Consider the following 15,456-nt stretch of genomic DNA (forward strand, 5'->3'; position numbering starts at 1 on the left):
TTTTGCGCAGGTACTACAACAAGAACGTTAAAGAGCGTTTCTTCATGGTCGGGGACTTAGTCCTGAAGTGGAAGATGAACCAGGCTAGTGTCCACAAACTTGCAACCCCATGGGAGGGACCCTTCATGATCAAGAAAGTCACACGTCCAACGTCTTACAGGTTAGCTCACCTGGACGGCACGGACGTACCAAACTCATGGCACATCGACAAGCTTAGACGTTTCTATGCTTAACTACTGAGATATGTACTCTACTTGTATTTTCGATTTACTTTAATAAAGCAACTATGATTTCTCCGACCACTCTAATGTGTCACTCCGAATTTTATGGCTATTCTAACTTAAGCCAGTACAAGCTGACCACCACTCCTTCTACGGTTTTCGGAGCAGGCCCTGTCCTCGGTTCCTCCCAACACATGCACGGGATCCGCTCTCTACGTTGCGGGTGATCGGTAGGTCCCCCCTGGTTTGACTTGTCTGCGTCCACGTGTGCACAGGTCATAGTACCTCACACTCCGACCACATGCCAAACTAGGGCCACACAAACTTTTCAGGATGACGTGTCGAGCAAAACGGTACAACTAAATAGAACGTTAAACACGTTCCCACTTAGTTACACCAACAAAAAATTTCAAGCTTAAGTGCGTTTTGTATAAAATAAACAAGCTTATAATGATATACAGTTATGTTATTACAAGCTTGCCTGAAGAGGCTCAAGTTTACAATAACACAACTATGTCCTCCTTCTACAGCTCTAAGCCTATTACATTGGCTGGTCAGGGCGCATGGTATTTACTGCTCGCCGCCTCTGATACCCTACTCGAGTCTCAGGGACTCTTGAGCTAGTCAAGCTGAAGGGGATGGCCCCGCCGGTGCCTGGCTGGTCGAGACCGTAGGCTTCGTTGGTTGGCTTGCAGCTGATGGCATTTCCAGCTGGCTTGTCGATGGCATACCCTGTACAGGTGCTGTCCCACCTCCGCACAGGTTAATATCACCAATTATCTTTGACGACAAGTCCAGCTAGGCCGTCCGAAGCTCTTCAGCCTTGTCTGGGTCTATTTTCTTTGGGTACCCAGCCTCCAGGCGTTTGAGATCAATCAGGGGGTAGTGAGCACGCACCATGCTTAGTACATGGGCACCCGTGTACTCACCCGCCTCCTTCATGAATTCTTGGAACCATCCCCATGCTTGTTTGCATCTCTCGACCAGTCCAAGCTGGGGCGTCCTTAGCTCTTCCTCTGTGAGTGCCGGGTCAATAAGGTCGAGGACGGGCACAATGCCAGTTGCCATTTCTTGGCACCGCTTGTTCCACGTGTCCCGCTCCTTGGTGGCCTTGAGGCATCGTGCTTTCCATTCGTCACGCTCCTTGATCACGCCCTCTAGGTGCCTCTTGGCATTGACTTTCAAAACTGAACACAGTACAAGACATCAAACGTGATGACACGACAAGGCAAGGTGGGTAATAGAATGAGAAAGGTGGTCTGGAATGCTTACTTTTCAGGTCATCCTTCATTCTGGTAGTGTGGTCTTGGAGTTCAGACTGGCTGCGTGCTAGTTTCTCGTTGTCCTCCTTCAGGCGACCACATTCTGCGGTCACACGGCTATTTTCCCCCTGAAGGCGGGTCACTTCAGCTTCTAAACCTACATTACAGCTATTACTGCCAAGAACACAATAACACAAGTCCTGCACTTGCTACGATACGGTGAAAACTTACTTGTTCTCTCCCGCTCTTTGTTATTGAGCTGGCCGACCAGGTTTTGGTTCTATGCTTCTTGGTCTATCCTCTCCTGGTCGGCGGCTTCAAGTTGGCGCCATAAGCGTTCCACTTCAGCCATCAGCTTCTTATTGGTCGTCGTGATTCCTTCTATCTGGTCGAAGCACCTTTTTTGGTATCTTGCAGTTTTCATCAAGTCCAGCATACAGACAAGCTACGTCAGACAGTTCGACTACACAACAGGGTCAAGGACTCAAGCCAAATATACCTGGACTTCCGTCACCAGACGCTTGGCCGCCCGTTCGACTCTTAAGGTCTCTTCGACCTCTGGGATTTCCTCGTGCATGACCCATTCATCGTTCTGATAGCGCGACACATATACATGTTGTCGTCTATCTTGGGGACGGCCCAGGACTTCTTCCACTTCTTCCTCTTCAGCCTCCTATTTGGGAGGCGGCGCTGGTCTAGAGTTTGCAGACTCCATGACCACCAGGGCTTTCCCATGAGCTGTCGTGTCGGCAAACATGTTCTGGGCAACTTCTGGCTGCTGCTCCTCGGCTAGATCCAGCTCCCTTGGCGCCATGGTATCCGCCTCAGCAGGGTTCGTGCTTGGAGCACTTGTATTCTGCTCGGTTGTCTTATTGACCAGCTGCTCGGGGACTGGTGTCTGGTCGTCCGCCTGCTGAGGCCTAGGCGGAGTCCCTACCATGGGCTCCTCCACGGCTGGCTGCTGGGCAGTTTGTCCCACCGTTGTTGGTGAAGACGTTCCGCACCCAGCTAGCTGGTCGGGGCTTTCGGTGGATGCCGATCTAATGCATTCAGAGACAAATTCAGAAGATAATAGTATCCAATGCAAAATGCAAGCTTACATCAAAAATATAGATACTTACAGCTTCGACTTGTGGAAGGATGTGGCAAAGGAATGTCTCCTCGACCGCCCCTGCTCCGCTTGCTCGGCAGTTTCCACCGGGACTTTTTTAATCTCCGGTACGGGCGTCGGAGTATGATGCGGCATGTTTCCTTCGTCTGTCCTCTGTGTTGCAGTGGTTGGTGCTATGACCACTGCTGGCCCAGAGGAGCCACCCTACTCTGTCGGTCCCACCTGCCTTCTCCTCTTTCGGGGGACGAGCCGGAAGATGTCCGCATCCTCTGCTTTGTCGTCCGACAGGGGGAAGATGGCTTGACGTCGTTTGCTGGCAGCCAGACGCTTGCCAGCGGCTCTGGTCGAGGCGTCCTCTATAGTCTCGAGTACCGCCTAGTGAACGTCGTCGGTCCTGGCGCTGGTCTGGGCGGCTGGGCCTGTAGATTGCAGCCATTCTACACCGGGGGGAGGCGACACAAACACTTCTGCCCGATCACGACCATTACACTAAGACACAAAATGGGGGCAAACAGTTATTTTCTTAATATAACATGACTCTACAGTTAAAAGGAGGCATCATTTACCTTTGGGGGAGGTCGGGCCAGCTTGAAGGCGTGCTCGATGGCATTCAGCGCAACATAATTGGGATCGGCCAGGTTGAACAGCTCTCCAATCTTGGCCTTGATCTCCGTCTTGTCGAGCGGCTCTTTCCTGGTCCTTGTTGGATCCGTACCTCCTTGGTATTCGAAGCCAGGGTGAATCCTTTTCTGGCATGGCTGAATTCGTCAGCTGATGAAGTTGCCGACCACGCTCGGGCCATCAAGCCTTCCCCACGGGATCATCCCGAGCAGTTCGGTGATCTGCTCCAAGTTCTCGGGCTTCTCCGACTAGCTATTTTTCTTCTCTGGAATTAGCCCCACGTCGCACAGAGTGATGGTGTTCGGCTCTTCACGGATGTAGAACCACTTCTTGTACCACTCGTCCAATGAGGTGTTCCAGGGGCAGTGCAGGTATTGGGCCTTCATGCCGTCACGCAGGTTCAGGTAGACGCCTCCGGCGATCTTCGAGCCATCGCTCCCTTTTTTCCGAAGACAGAAAATGTGGTGAAAGAGGTCGAAATGGGGCTGGAAGCCACCATATGCCTCGTAGAGATGGATGAAGGTAGAGACAAGAAGAATCGAGTTGGGATGCAGATTGCAAATCCCAATCTCGTAGTACAAGCAGAGACCCTGAAGGAAAGGGTGCACTAGAATCCCAAAACCCCGTTTGAAGAAATCTTCGAAAACCACAATCTCACCTGGTTGTGGATCGGGGAAGCTTTCTCCTTCCGGTGCGCGCCATCCAGCGAGTGCCTTGTTGTGGAGCACTCCCATGGCGACGAGGTCTTCGATGGTCTGCTCGTTGCTCCGTGACTTCCACCACTCCTTCGCCATGATTCTGCCTTTCTTCTGGGCGTCTCTCCTCGCCATTACTCTGTCCTTTCTAGGGGGGTGGATGCGGTGGCAAGAGGATTTGGCGATGTTTATCGGAGGAATAGGGTTTGGCAAGAGGAAGACGAAGGTGGCGGCGGCGAATGACAATGGGGAACGGTGACAGTAGCTTGCCAGATCTACATTATAAATAACGAAGAGTTCCGTCGTTTCGTCCGCCCGAGTTTCTTGGGAGACGTGCGCACGCGCAGCGGACGGTTGTTCACACCACCTCGAGATCTATGCCAATAAACATGCCCTTTCGTTTACAGTGTACGCGCCTCTTCGCTGATAAAGTCAGAAGGCCCACACTGACACACCTCAATACAGGTGTCAACCGACTGTTTGCCGAAAAAAAATAAGACGACAGAATGACGTACTATACCTATTTGCTTTGTTGACCAGACGTGTCAGACTGGACTTGGCGAAGAATAGAGAAAAATAAATACACCAAATAATAGTACAAGCAGCGCACGTAATCATGGATTTGCCCTAACCACTACTGTGCTCGGGAACTGCCTAGACCACTACTGTGCTCGGGCACTGCCCAGACCACTTCTGTGCTCGGGGACTGCCCAGACCACTCTCGCGCTCGAGAACAACTCCAACCACGGTGACTGCTCCGACCACGGACCGTGCCCGGGGACTGCTCCGACCATTACCATACTCAGGAACTGCTATGATCACCAATGTTCTCGGGGACTCTCCCGACCACTTCTTGGAGTTTTGCTCTCCTTAGCTACATGTGATTTGTACTCACATACAGTTGAGAAACATTTATTTGGACCTTGCTGCAAGGCTCATACTTCGCCTTCCAGCAAGCTCGGGGACTACGTCGGTACGATGCACCTGCCGGTGCATCACATTTTGCCTGTACGACAATTCGGTTTTCAACTAAACTATGAATTCTTTTTAGACCCTGGCACCACGTGCCTACGTCACCTACTACCAGGCTCGGGGACTAAGTGGGCACACTTCACCTTGCGGTGAATGTGTTTGTTTTTTGACCCCTACGCTTCTGATGTTCAAGGACGTTATGCTTCAAGACCACTTACATTTCTTTTCAGAAATAAAAGTGGGCACACTTCTCAGGACAGAAATCTTTTTCTTTTTTCTTAAGAGCACCATACATTCTTCGGACAACCTACTTCTCCGGTGATGACGGTCGTCGGAGGCGTCAAGGATTCAAGCCTCACTTATCGGAGAAGGTTAAAATGGCGTGTCGCAGCATAATACATGATGCTCGGGGACTAGCTGTGGGGGTATTAACCCCTATACCCTTACGGCTAAGCTTGGGCTGGCCCAGATCGATGGTTTCGGCTCACCCGAAAGACGACGTGCGGCCCAGTTAACCTGATCGGAGTCCCGCACAAGGAATCAAGACGGATTTGGCGACCAAGCAGGATCCTGGTCGGTTAGAATAAGAATCCTTATCCGGCCACATATGGCAATTGTAACTGACTAGGATTAGCTTCCAAGTCTGTAACCCTGCCCCCCGGACTATATAAGGCGGGCAGGGGACCCCTCTAAAAATCATCTCTCATTGACATACAGCAATACAAAACGGACGCAGGACGTAGGTATTACGCCTTCTTGGCAGCCGAACCTGGATAAAACCTCGTGTCTGTCTTGCGTCACCGTCTTGTTTGGGGCTTGCGCATCTGTCTGCCGATAATCTACTACCTTGGGTATACCCCTAGGTAGACTGCCGACCATATTTCGTCAACACGGTGTTTTAGGCACCGATTTACTTGGTACTCGATTAAGTATATGAATAGAGGTTTTCAATGCCTCCATCCATAAACTAATCGGTAATGTGGAGTAATTCATCATGCTTCTTACCATATCCATTAAGGTACGGTTGCGTCTTTCAGTCACTCTATTCTGCTGAGGCTCCCCCGGTGTGGAGTACTGAGCAACTATGCCATTTTCCTGTAGGAACCTTGCAAATGGTCTAGGAATTTGGCCATATGGGGTATGTCGCCCATAGTACTCTCCACCTCGGTCTGATCGTACTATCTTGATTTTCTTATTGTGCTGATTTTCAACTTCAGCTTTAAATATTTTGAATTTATCCAATGCTTCCGATCTTTCTTTAATTGGATAAATATTGCCATAACGAGAGTAGTTGTCTGTGAATGTTATAAACGAGTCATAACCATCCACATTTTTCACAGGAAAAGGACCACATATGTCTGTGTGGATTATTTCTAAAATTTCTGTGTTTCGTTTGGCATCTTTCTTAATTTTCTTGACATACTTTCCTTTGATGCAATCAATACATTGTTCTAAATCTAAAAATTCTAAGTGCGGGAGAATTGATTCTTTAACCAATCGTTCCATTCTTCCCCTCAAAATATGGCCCAAGCGACAATGCCATAATTTCAAAGAGACAGTATCAATTCTCTTCCGCTTCTTAGTTACATCCGCAGATGGAGAATCATTCACATTCTCATCGCATACATTGTTCGTATTCTCAGCAAGAGATAATAAATAAAACTTGTCTTGTCGGAAGGCAAGACCAACATATTTATTATTAACCAGTATCTTACACTTGCCATCACCAAAATGGCAATCAATTCCATCATCATCAAGTTTCGAAACACTTATCAAATTTCTACGCAAAGAGAGAACATAAAGTACTTCTTTAAGTCAAAGTACAAAACCATTATTCAATTCTAAAGAAAAAACTCCAATGGCTTCAACATTGGCTTGCACTCTATTTGCAACTTTAATCGTTCTTTCTCCTCTTTGCAAAGTTCTCGTCCCACTTAACCCCTGTAAGGAATTTGCAACATGAGTAGTTGCACCTGAATCAACCCACCAAGTGGATTTATAATAACATAAATACAGGAATTCATCTACAAATGTAATAAATTCATCACCTTTCTTTAGCAGAGATTTCAGGAAGTCTGGACAATCCCTCTTGTAGTGTTCCTTCTTAAAGCAGTGCTTGCACTGATCTTTTTCAGCTCTACTATACTGCTGATTCTCAGAATCCTAGGGTTTCTTTTCCTGTGAATTGGAGGAAGAGGCCTTATCCCACTTAGGTTTCCCTTGTGGTTTAGAATTCTTGTCATTAAAGTTCACCTTGTGAACAGATTCACCTTGTGAGGACTTAATCCTTCACAAAATGAGCAGATTCACCTTGTGAGGACTTAATCCTCTCATCTTCTTGAGCACACATTGAGATGAGTCTTTCTATGCCCCATCTTTCAGGCTGCATATTATAATTCACAATGAAGGTGTCATATTCTTTTGGCAAAGAAGCAAAAATCAAATGAATCAGGAAATCCTCCTCCTTCAAATTCATTTCTTTTAGCTTAGATGTCGTAGTGTTCATCTTCAAAATGTGCTCTATTATGCTACCACTAGTGAATTTCTCATTCACAAGCTTCTTAATCAGTGAATTTGTTGTGGTCTTGGTAGACCCAGTAAACTGACTCTTAATTTTCTCAAGATATTTTTTAGCAGTAGCACATTTAGGGATTGAGCCCCTTATCTATTCTTCTATGGTGGCTTTAGCCACCAACAGGCACTTGTGGTTGGAGAGAGTCCATTGCCTATGTTCAAGGTCATATTTCATTCTTATTTCAACATGATCACGCTTTCGAGCAGCGAAATCAGCGTCAGATTTATTTTCACCTCTCACCGGGTCCTCTGGCTCAGTAGGACATGGTGAGGTGATGATAAAATCGACCTCTCCCAACGCAAGTTCCAATTCATACTTCTCCCGCCACACACGGTGATTGGTCCCATTGAGTGTCGGGATGTTAGCAATGTTCACAATGCATTTTCCTCCTGAAATCACACCAGAGTAAGTAAGAAACATTTATACATAAAATTTCATGCTTTAACTCAACGTTGGTCAAATTAAAACTTATAATTCATCCATGCAAACATTTTACATCACTGTTGGGCAGAAGTAAAATTAATGCACAATTTCTCATGGATAAAAAAATATAATATTGTTATTAACAACGTTGGTCAGAAAATAACAATATCATAATCGCATCAAAATTATCAGAAATTCATCACTTCTCTTAAAATTAAATTATCCCGTTGGTTCAAATTTAATCAAAAGAGAACAAAAATTATCATGCACATCGGAAACATTAATAATCTTTTCATATTATTATTTTCCAGAAGCACTAAAAAATTCACTGTTTTCTGAGCAAAATATCGTTGGATAAAATTTGCACAGAAAAATTGTATCAAAATCATTCAAATTCATCAAAAAATATGCATTAAAATTGCCCCTGGAAAAAAAATAACAAAATTTTTCTTCTTTCATTTCAGCCCAGCTCGGCCCAAGACGGCAAAAGCTGGCTCGGCCCAGTCCTCCGCGCGCGCGCAGACCGCACCTAGGCCACAACCTGGGCCTGGGCCGGCAAAGTGCCGCGCGCGCTCGCGCTCGCCTGGGCCGGCAACGGCCCGAGCATTCGTGGTCGCATCTGGTCCGTTCATCATCATCGGACGGTTGTCCGTTTCCATCGCGGGATCAAAAACCACGTCGGCTGACTCTCTTCAAACCCTAACTTCATTTCATTCCCGGTGCTCTCTCTCTCATCGCCTCTCTCTTTTCTCCTCAGCGCAGCGCAGCCGCAATCAAGAGCGAGCGACGACGAGCGAGCGGGCGGTGGAGCGAGCCTTGGCGCCCTCGCCGGCCCCCTCGCCGGCGCGCGTGCTCCCCAACGGGTGAGCACGCCGCCGTCGAGCGGCCTGGCCGCGGCGCTTCCTTGGCCGAGCCCGGCGAGCCAGCGCCCCTGGCTCGGCTTCTTCTCCCGCGCCGGTGAAGGTTCATCCGACGCACGGCGAGGTAGATCCGTCCTCCACTTTCCCCTTTCTGATTTGAGTTGTTCTTTTCGGGTTCATCCGAATGGGAAACTAGGGTTAGGGTTAGGGTTCGTTCATATTCTTTCCTTTCTTTCTTCTTCCCCTTCTTCCCTCTTTCGGATTTGGGTCTAGGGTTTTCTCTTATCCGAAAGGATTTAGGTCTAGGGTTCTTCTTTCTATTTTCTTTTTCCCGATCCGCATCAGATCGGTCAGTTTCATTTCCTTTCTTACCCCGATCTGATTTCTTCTCTAACCGTGGCTCCGGTACCACTGTTGGATTTCTTTTAGTCATATTCATCAGATCGGGATACATAGTAATAGAATATGAATACATGTTCAAGATTTACAGAGAGACAGATAGAAAGGGAGTGAGAGGTAGCAGACCATCAAAAGCCGTAGTGGTTGAAGCACCAGCCGGGATCTCGTTGGCGGACGCCATCTGCGCGCCGGCAGCGATGTTCGGTGGAGAGAGAGGAGTCGATGTAGTGGCGTCCTTGGCGGCGGCGTGTGCGTCGGGGTGGCGTTGCTGGCGTCGGTGGTACTTCCCGTCGCTGGCAGCGCCCATTCTCAAGATCGGGTTAGGGTTAGGATGTCGGTGGGGTGACTGGCGGCGCGATGAACCTCGTACTGCGAGCCCCAGCCCCCACCTTTCCTTTATAGCGCTGTGCGACGGGGCTCACCAACCATGTAGGATTGGGCGCCCCCGATCAGGGCGCGAGAACCAGGCCCAAAAGGCCGTTGGGCCTAATTGGTGGGAGATCAAACCTAACACTGCCATCCTCTACCACTTCTTGGCCAGCTGAGCGATCCTCTTGGTGCTGATCATGGTTACTTCTTTCTTTCTTGGCTGGAAACTGGAGATGTGGAGAGCTCTGAGTTGAGATTGTGATGGTGTTCTGAGGCCACTTGACCTGAATATATAGCGCACTCGAACTCGAGTGGAATGGTTGAGCAAGGGACAAGGCCATGAGGACGGTGAGTGCGATGTTGCAAGACGCATCTGCGAGTACGATTTGGATGAGACTCTGATGGGGGCCTAGTGTTTGGTGCTGAATGCTCGTGGTGTGCTTTCGGTGCTTGGACTGCACAGAATCCGTGCTGGCGCACCATGCTGAGCGGTGTCGCTGGGAAGTGGCACGAGGACCCCATGTTTGTTGGGGCCAACGTGGAGCATGAGGGCCAGGTTTGTTCAGCTGCTGCTGCTGTGCCGTCAGATCATCAGCAGATCAGCTTGGGTTTAAAGCTTAAACAAAACGAAGACAGTGAAGCATGGAGTGCATGCTTTTGTCAGACGGCAATGCCATGCTTGAAAGGATGCAAATAAAAGCTAGTTGCCTAGTTGCGATCTTGTAGGTCCATGCAGGGAACTGCAAGAAGCTGCTGCGAAGTGGAGTTCACATGATGTGCTATTGATCCAGCAGACCACAAAGTTTGGATGGCAGAGCAGTCTTAATCCGGTCATTCAGAAACAATGAGCTGTGGGCACAAAAACTTCCAGATGTCTTACAAATAATAACAGTCTGTATCTCATTGCACAACTGACAAAATGAACCAATTTACATGTGGTCCTCATGGCCCATGAGGCATAGCAGTATGGCATCACACTATATTGTGATATGTAACGACCCAGACACTACAACATTTCTACAATTGGCTCCGACAAGTGCCAACTGCCAACAGATGATGGCCCAGAGAAATCTGTTGAGAACCACACACTGCTTCCCCTTGCAGCACTGCATGTTCTGAGCTTGTGGCCTTGTCTCTTGCCAGCCAGCCAGTGGCGATAGCTACACTTGAACCGCGTGCTCTTCTTCCCCCCCCCAACCCCCCCCCCCCCCCAACCCCCCCCCTCACATATAAATTTGTTAGGAATTTAGGTAATTTCATTATCAGTTTAATTCAGAAAAATAACATCAGTAGGTTTGTGACGACATATATGTGCATGTGTATATTTCTTATGAACACTACAGCATGCAGAGATGACATACTGGTGAATACAGTAAAAACACAAAGTACAGAAATCACAGAGATTAAACTGTACCCAGCAGAGGGTCACATGCCCTCGGAGGCTCCATTCGCACTAGTCGACATAGTGCGTTGCTCGAAGTCGCGGACCACAGTCGATGCAGGAAGATGTTCGTAGTGCAGTCCCACGAACGGACCACCAGGAAGAAGACGCCTTGACGTTCCGCAGGCAATCACCAAGAGAAGAAGATGTACGGACGAGCAGTCGTGGATCGCTCCCCAAAAACCTAATCGCCGCGCACCCCGTGCAAGGTTCTCTGGCGGACGAGGGTTTCGGAGGCACCTGCTCTCCCGCTACTCCGTGCGCACAGAGGTACGGGACGGGGAAGACTGAAGGCTGCGGAGTCTCTCGGGAATGGTTGCGGAAGAAGACGGGTTCTAAACTGACGGAGGACACGGATATATGGCCAGCGGAGGGGAAGAAGACGAAGGCAGCGGAGGGGAAGAAGACGAAGGCAGTGGAGAATCCCAAGAGACGGAAAGCGGAAGGGACGGTAACTGACGCAGTCTATTCGCTTCCACCATCAAAGAGTGAAACTCGCCGCCCGCCCGCCTGCCGCGCCACGCCACGCCACGGCCACGGCCACGGCCTGGCCTGGTCGGCGGCGGCGCACGCGCGCGTGTGGCACGCCTTTGTCCTTTTCTCAGCTTCTCAATTTAGATGAATAATTTCCAACCATATAAGCTGAGTCAGCGTTCAGTCAAAATCCCGTATGGTATTAAGCCATGCAACACTTAATGTTACGTACCATAGAGTTTTATTTGATTCATTAAATATTATATGGGCCAAGCCCATATTATATCCAACAATCCCCACAAAACTCTAGGGTTTGTAACAAATTAGTCTCAGAACCACATTTCTTTTATATGCCAGTGTTTCGATGGATACTGTTAAGTTGAACATCCATCTAGAACAATAGTTTCACTCAGTCACAACTGAACAATGGACTAAGCCTTGAATTGATAGTTTTGTGTGAGGTGAATGTCACTAAAGTCCTTAGCTGATACTGGACATCAAAAGGCATACCCTCTATTTGAAGCATATAAGTCATACTTCAGTGTCTTTCATGAGTATTTAGAGATTACCCAAATCTTATAGACTGTGACCAGCAGTCTGACTTATATAGGTGTGTTCCTCAAAAAATATTTTGTAGGACAACATCTTTGCTTTAACAAGCCACTTGGAACGTATTAAGGCAAAAGCCAACCTGCCTTACAGAAAGAAAAGATATGCATCAGAAATGAGTTTTACTAAGGATCTTTCCTCACAATTTATTACCAGCTTGTTTTACCATCCTACTTCACAGGATCTCCGATCACATAGAACAGGTTACCACTATAGTAAATTTCAAGTGGGTCTCAAACCTATCTCTCTCGATGCACTTTCTATCACGTTGCGTGACAGACCCTTAGTGAACTAATCTACCAGATTGTTAGACATGTGGACATAGTCCAACGCTATTACTCTGAAGTTTCTTAATTTTCTAACAGATTTTAGTCGTCTCTTAACATGCCTCGTAGACTTCATATTATCCTTAGAACTGTTAACCTTTGTAATCACGGTCTAGTTATCGCAGTTCATAGAAATAGCCGGTATGAGTTTTTCAACAACCGATAAATCCATAAGGAGATCACGAAGCCACTCAGCCTCAGATCCAGCAGTGTCTAATGCTGTGAGTTCTGCTTTCATTGTAGACTTTGTTAAGATAGTCTGCTTGCAAGACTTTTAGGAAACAGCACCACCTTCAAGCGAAAACACATATCCACTTGTGGTATAAAACTCATCAGCATCAGAAATCCAGTTGGCATCACAATAGCCTTCCAGCACTTTTGGATGTCCGATATAACAAATACCATAGCTCATGGTTCCTTTTAGGTAGCGCAACACTCTCTCAAGAGCACGTCAGTGATCATCTCCTGGGTTTGACACAAACCGGCTCAGTTTACACACAACAAATGAGATATCAGGCCTTGTTGCACTAGCAAGATATATGAGTGAGCCAATAATCTAGGAATATCTCAACTAATCCATTGCTATTCTTTGATTTTTCCTCAATAGCATGTTAGGGTTATAAGGTGTAGGAGTAGGTGCACACTCACTGAACCCAAAGCGACTTAGCACCTTTTCCATATAATGGGTTTGTAACAGGGTTACCCCACCATCACCTTCTCATAGAAGCTTGATATTAAGAATAACATCAGTCTCTCCTAAATCTTTCATCTCAAAACTTTTAGATATAAATTCCTTCACCTCCTCGATCACTTTGAGGCTAGATCCAAAGATCAGTATGTCATCAACATATAAGCACAAAATGACTCCTTTACCCCCACCATACCGATAGTACACACATTTGTCAGCTTCATTCACAACAAAGCTAGTAGATGTTAAAGTTCTATCGAACTTCTCATGCCATTGCTTAGGAGCCTATTTTAGGCTGTATAATGACTTTAATAATTTACACATCTTGCCTTGTTGACCATTTGCTACAAACTCATCAGGCTGATCCATATAGATCTCCTCCAACTCTCCATTTAGGAAAGTTGTCTTAACGTCCATTTGATGAACGATAAGACCATAAGAGGCTGCCAGGGAAAGCAAAACTCGAATTGTGGTCAATGGGGCAACTGGTGAATAAGTATCAAAGAAATTCTCACATTCCTTTTGAGTATAATCCTTGGCCACAAGCCTTGTCTTGTACCTCTTAATAGTACTATCAGGCCTAAGTTTTTTCTTGAACACCCATTTGCAACCTATAGGCTTGCACCCATAGGGACGATCAACTATTTCCCAAGTTCCATTAGACATGACAGAATCTATCTCACTCCATACTGCTTCCTTCCATAAGTTAGCATCAGGAGAGAAATATGCTTCTTCAATGGTCGTTGGTGTGTCATCCATAAGGTACACAATATAGTTATCACCAAAAGACTTTGCAGTCCTCTATCTCTTGCTTTTCCTGTGACTTGTGTCATCCTTCTTAGGATTTTACACATAGGGTTCCTCAATTTGTTCTATCGAAGTAAAATTTTCATGTTTATGGGGAATTATAAATTCATGACCAGTTTTGCTAGTGTATTTTTCATGGGAAACTCATTCTCAAAAAATGTAGTGTCTCTAGATTTTATGATTGTATCAACAGCCATCTCAGGAACACTAGAGTTTATAATTAAAAATCTATAACCCACGCTGTGAATAGCATAACCAAGAAAGACACCATCAATAGTCTTTGGTCCAAGCTTTCGTTTTTTATTTATTGGCACATTCATCTTTGTCAAACAACCCAAGTTCACAGGTAAGAGAGATTTAATCTCTTCTTCTCTTATTCCTCGAATGTTGTGATTTCTTTATTCTTTGTGGGCACTCTATTTAGGACATAACATGCTGTCAATATAGCCTCACCCCACCATTTCTTAGATAGTCCCGCAGTCTCCAACATGGCATTAACCAAATCAGTTACAGTGTGGTTCTTTCTCTCTGCAATCCTATTAGACTGTGGTGAGTATGGTGGCGTCCTTTCATGAATAATTTCATGCACCGCGCAAAACTCAGAAAATTCATTTGAGAAATATTCTCCTCCACGATCGGACCGCAAACGCTTGATTTTCTTCTCAAGTTGATTTTCTACCTCAGCTTTATAGACTTTAAAATAATGCAACGCTTCATCTTTTGTTTTTAATAAATACACATAGCAAAATATAGTGCAATCATCTATAAATGTCATGAAGTATCGTCTACCGTCTTTAGTCAATTTGTCATTCATTTCGCATAACTCAGAATGAACGAGTTCTAATGGTGCCAAGTTCCTCGCCTCAGCAGCCTTGTGAGGCTTGCGCGGTTGCTTCGATTGCACACACACCTGGCACTTAGAATCTTTGACTAAGTTAAATTTCGGGATTAAATTCAGATTTGCAAGCCATGTGAGATATCCAAAATTAATGTGACAAAGTCATGAATGCCATATATTCGACTCATCCGAAACATTAACATTGTTCACCACTTTATTACACACATGATCAAGCAAAGATAAGCGGAACAAGCCTCCGCAATCATAATCTTTTCCAATAAAAGTTTCATGTCTCGACACAACATATTTATTAGACTCAAGCATAATTTTAAAGCCATCGCAACATATCTGAGAAGCGCTAACAAAATTCTTCTTGATGGAGGGGACATGCTGTATGTTCTTTAATAGCACCGTCTTTTCCGAAGTAAACTTCAGAACGACCGTACCAGCACCAAGAACACGCACATGCGAACCGTTTTCCATCAGCAAGGCTCCACTTCTGCCGGCCTGATAGAAAATAAACAAAGAAACATCAGCACACACATGAATATTAGCACCACTCTTCATCCGCCACTCAGGTGAAAGACAAACTAAAAGAACAAAAGGTAAAGAATTACCATACCCAGATGTTCCTCCTCTAGTCTCGCTAATTACCATGTTTGCTAATTTTTTTTCTTGCTTATATTTACGATCTGGGTACGCACTTGCCCAATGCTCATCATTCCCGCAAACAAAGCATCCTCCATCTTTCTTGTTGTTTTTCTT

General features: G+C 46.3%; 1 long non-coding RNA gene across 1 annotated transcript; it reads right to left on the minus strand.

Moving 5' to 3' along the window:
* Positions 1 to 6,591: 6,591 nt before the first annotated feature.
* LOC136552241 (uncharacterized) lies at positions 6,592 to 9,752 on the minus strand. Its single transcript, XR_010782776.1, has 3 exons — positions 9,266 to 9,752; positions 6,931 to 7,846; positions 6,592 to 6,823 (listed from the first exon to the last, which is right to left on the minus strand). It is a non-coding gene; the product is annotated as an uncharacterized lncRNA (long non-coding RNA).
* Between the last annotated feature and the right edge of the window lie 5,704 nt (positions 9,753 to 15,456).

This window comes from Miscanthus floridulus, chromosome 4 (genome assembly GCF_019320115.1).
Source record: "Miscanthus floridulus cultivar M001 chromosome 4, ASM1932011v1, whole genome shotgun sequence".
Lineage (NCBI taxonomy): Eukaryota > Viridiplantae > Streptophyta > Magnoliopsida > Poales > Poaceae > Miscanthus > Miscanthus floridulus.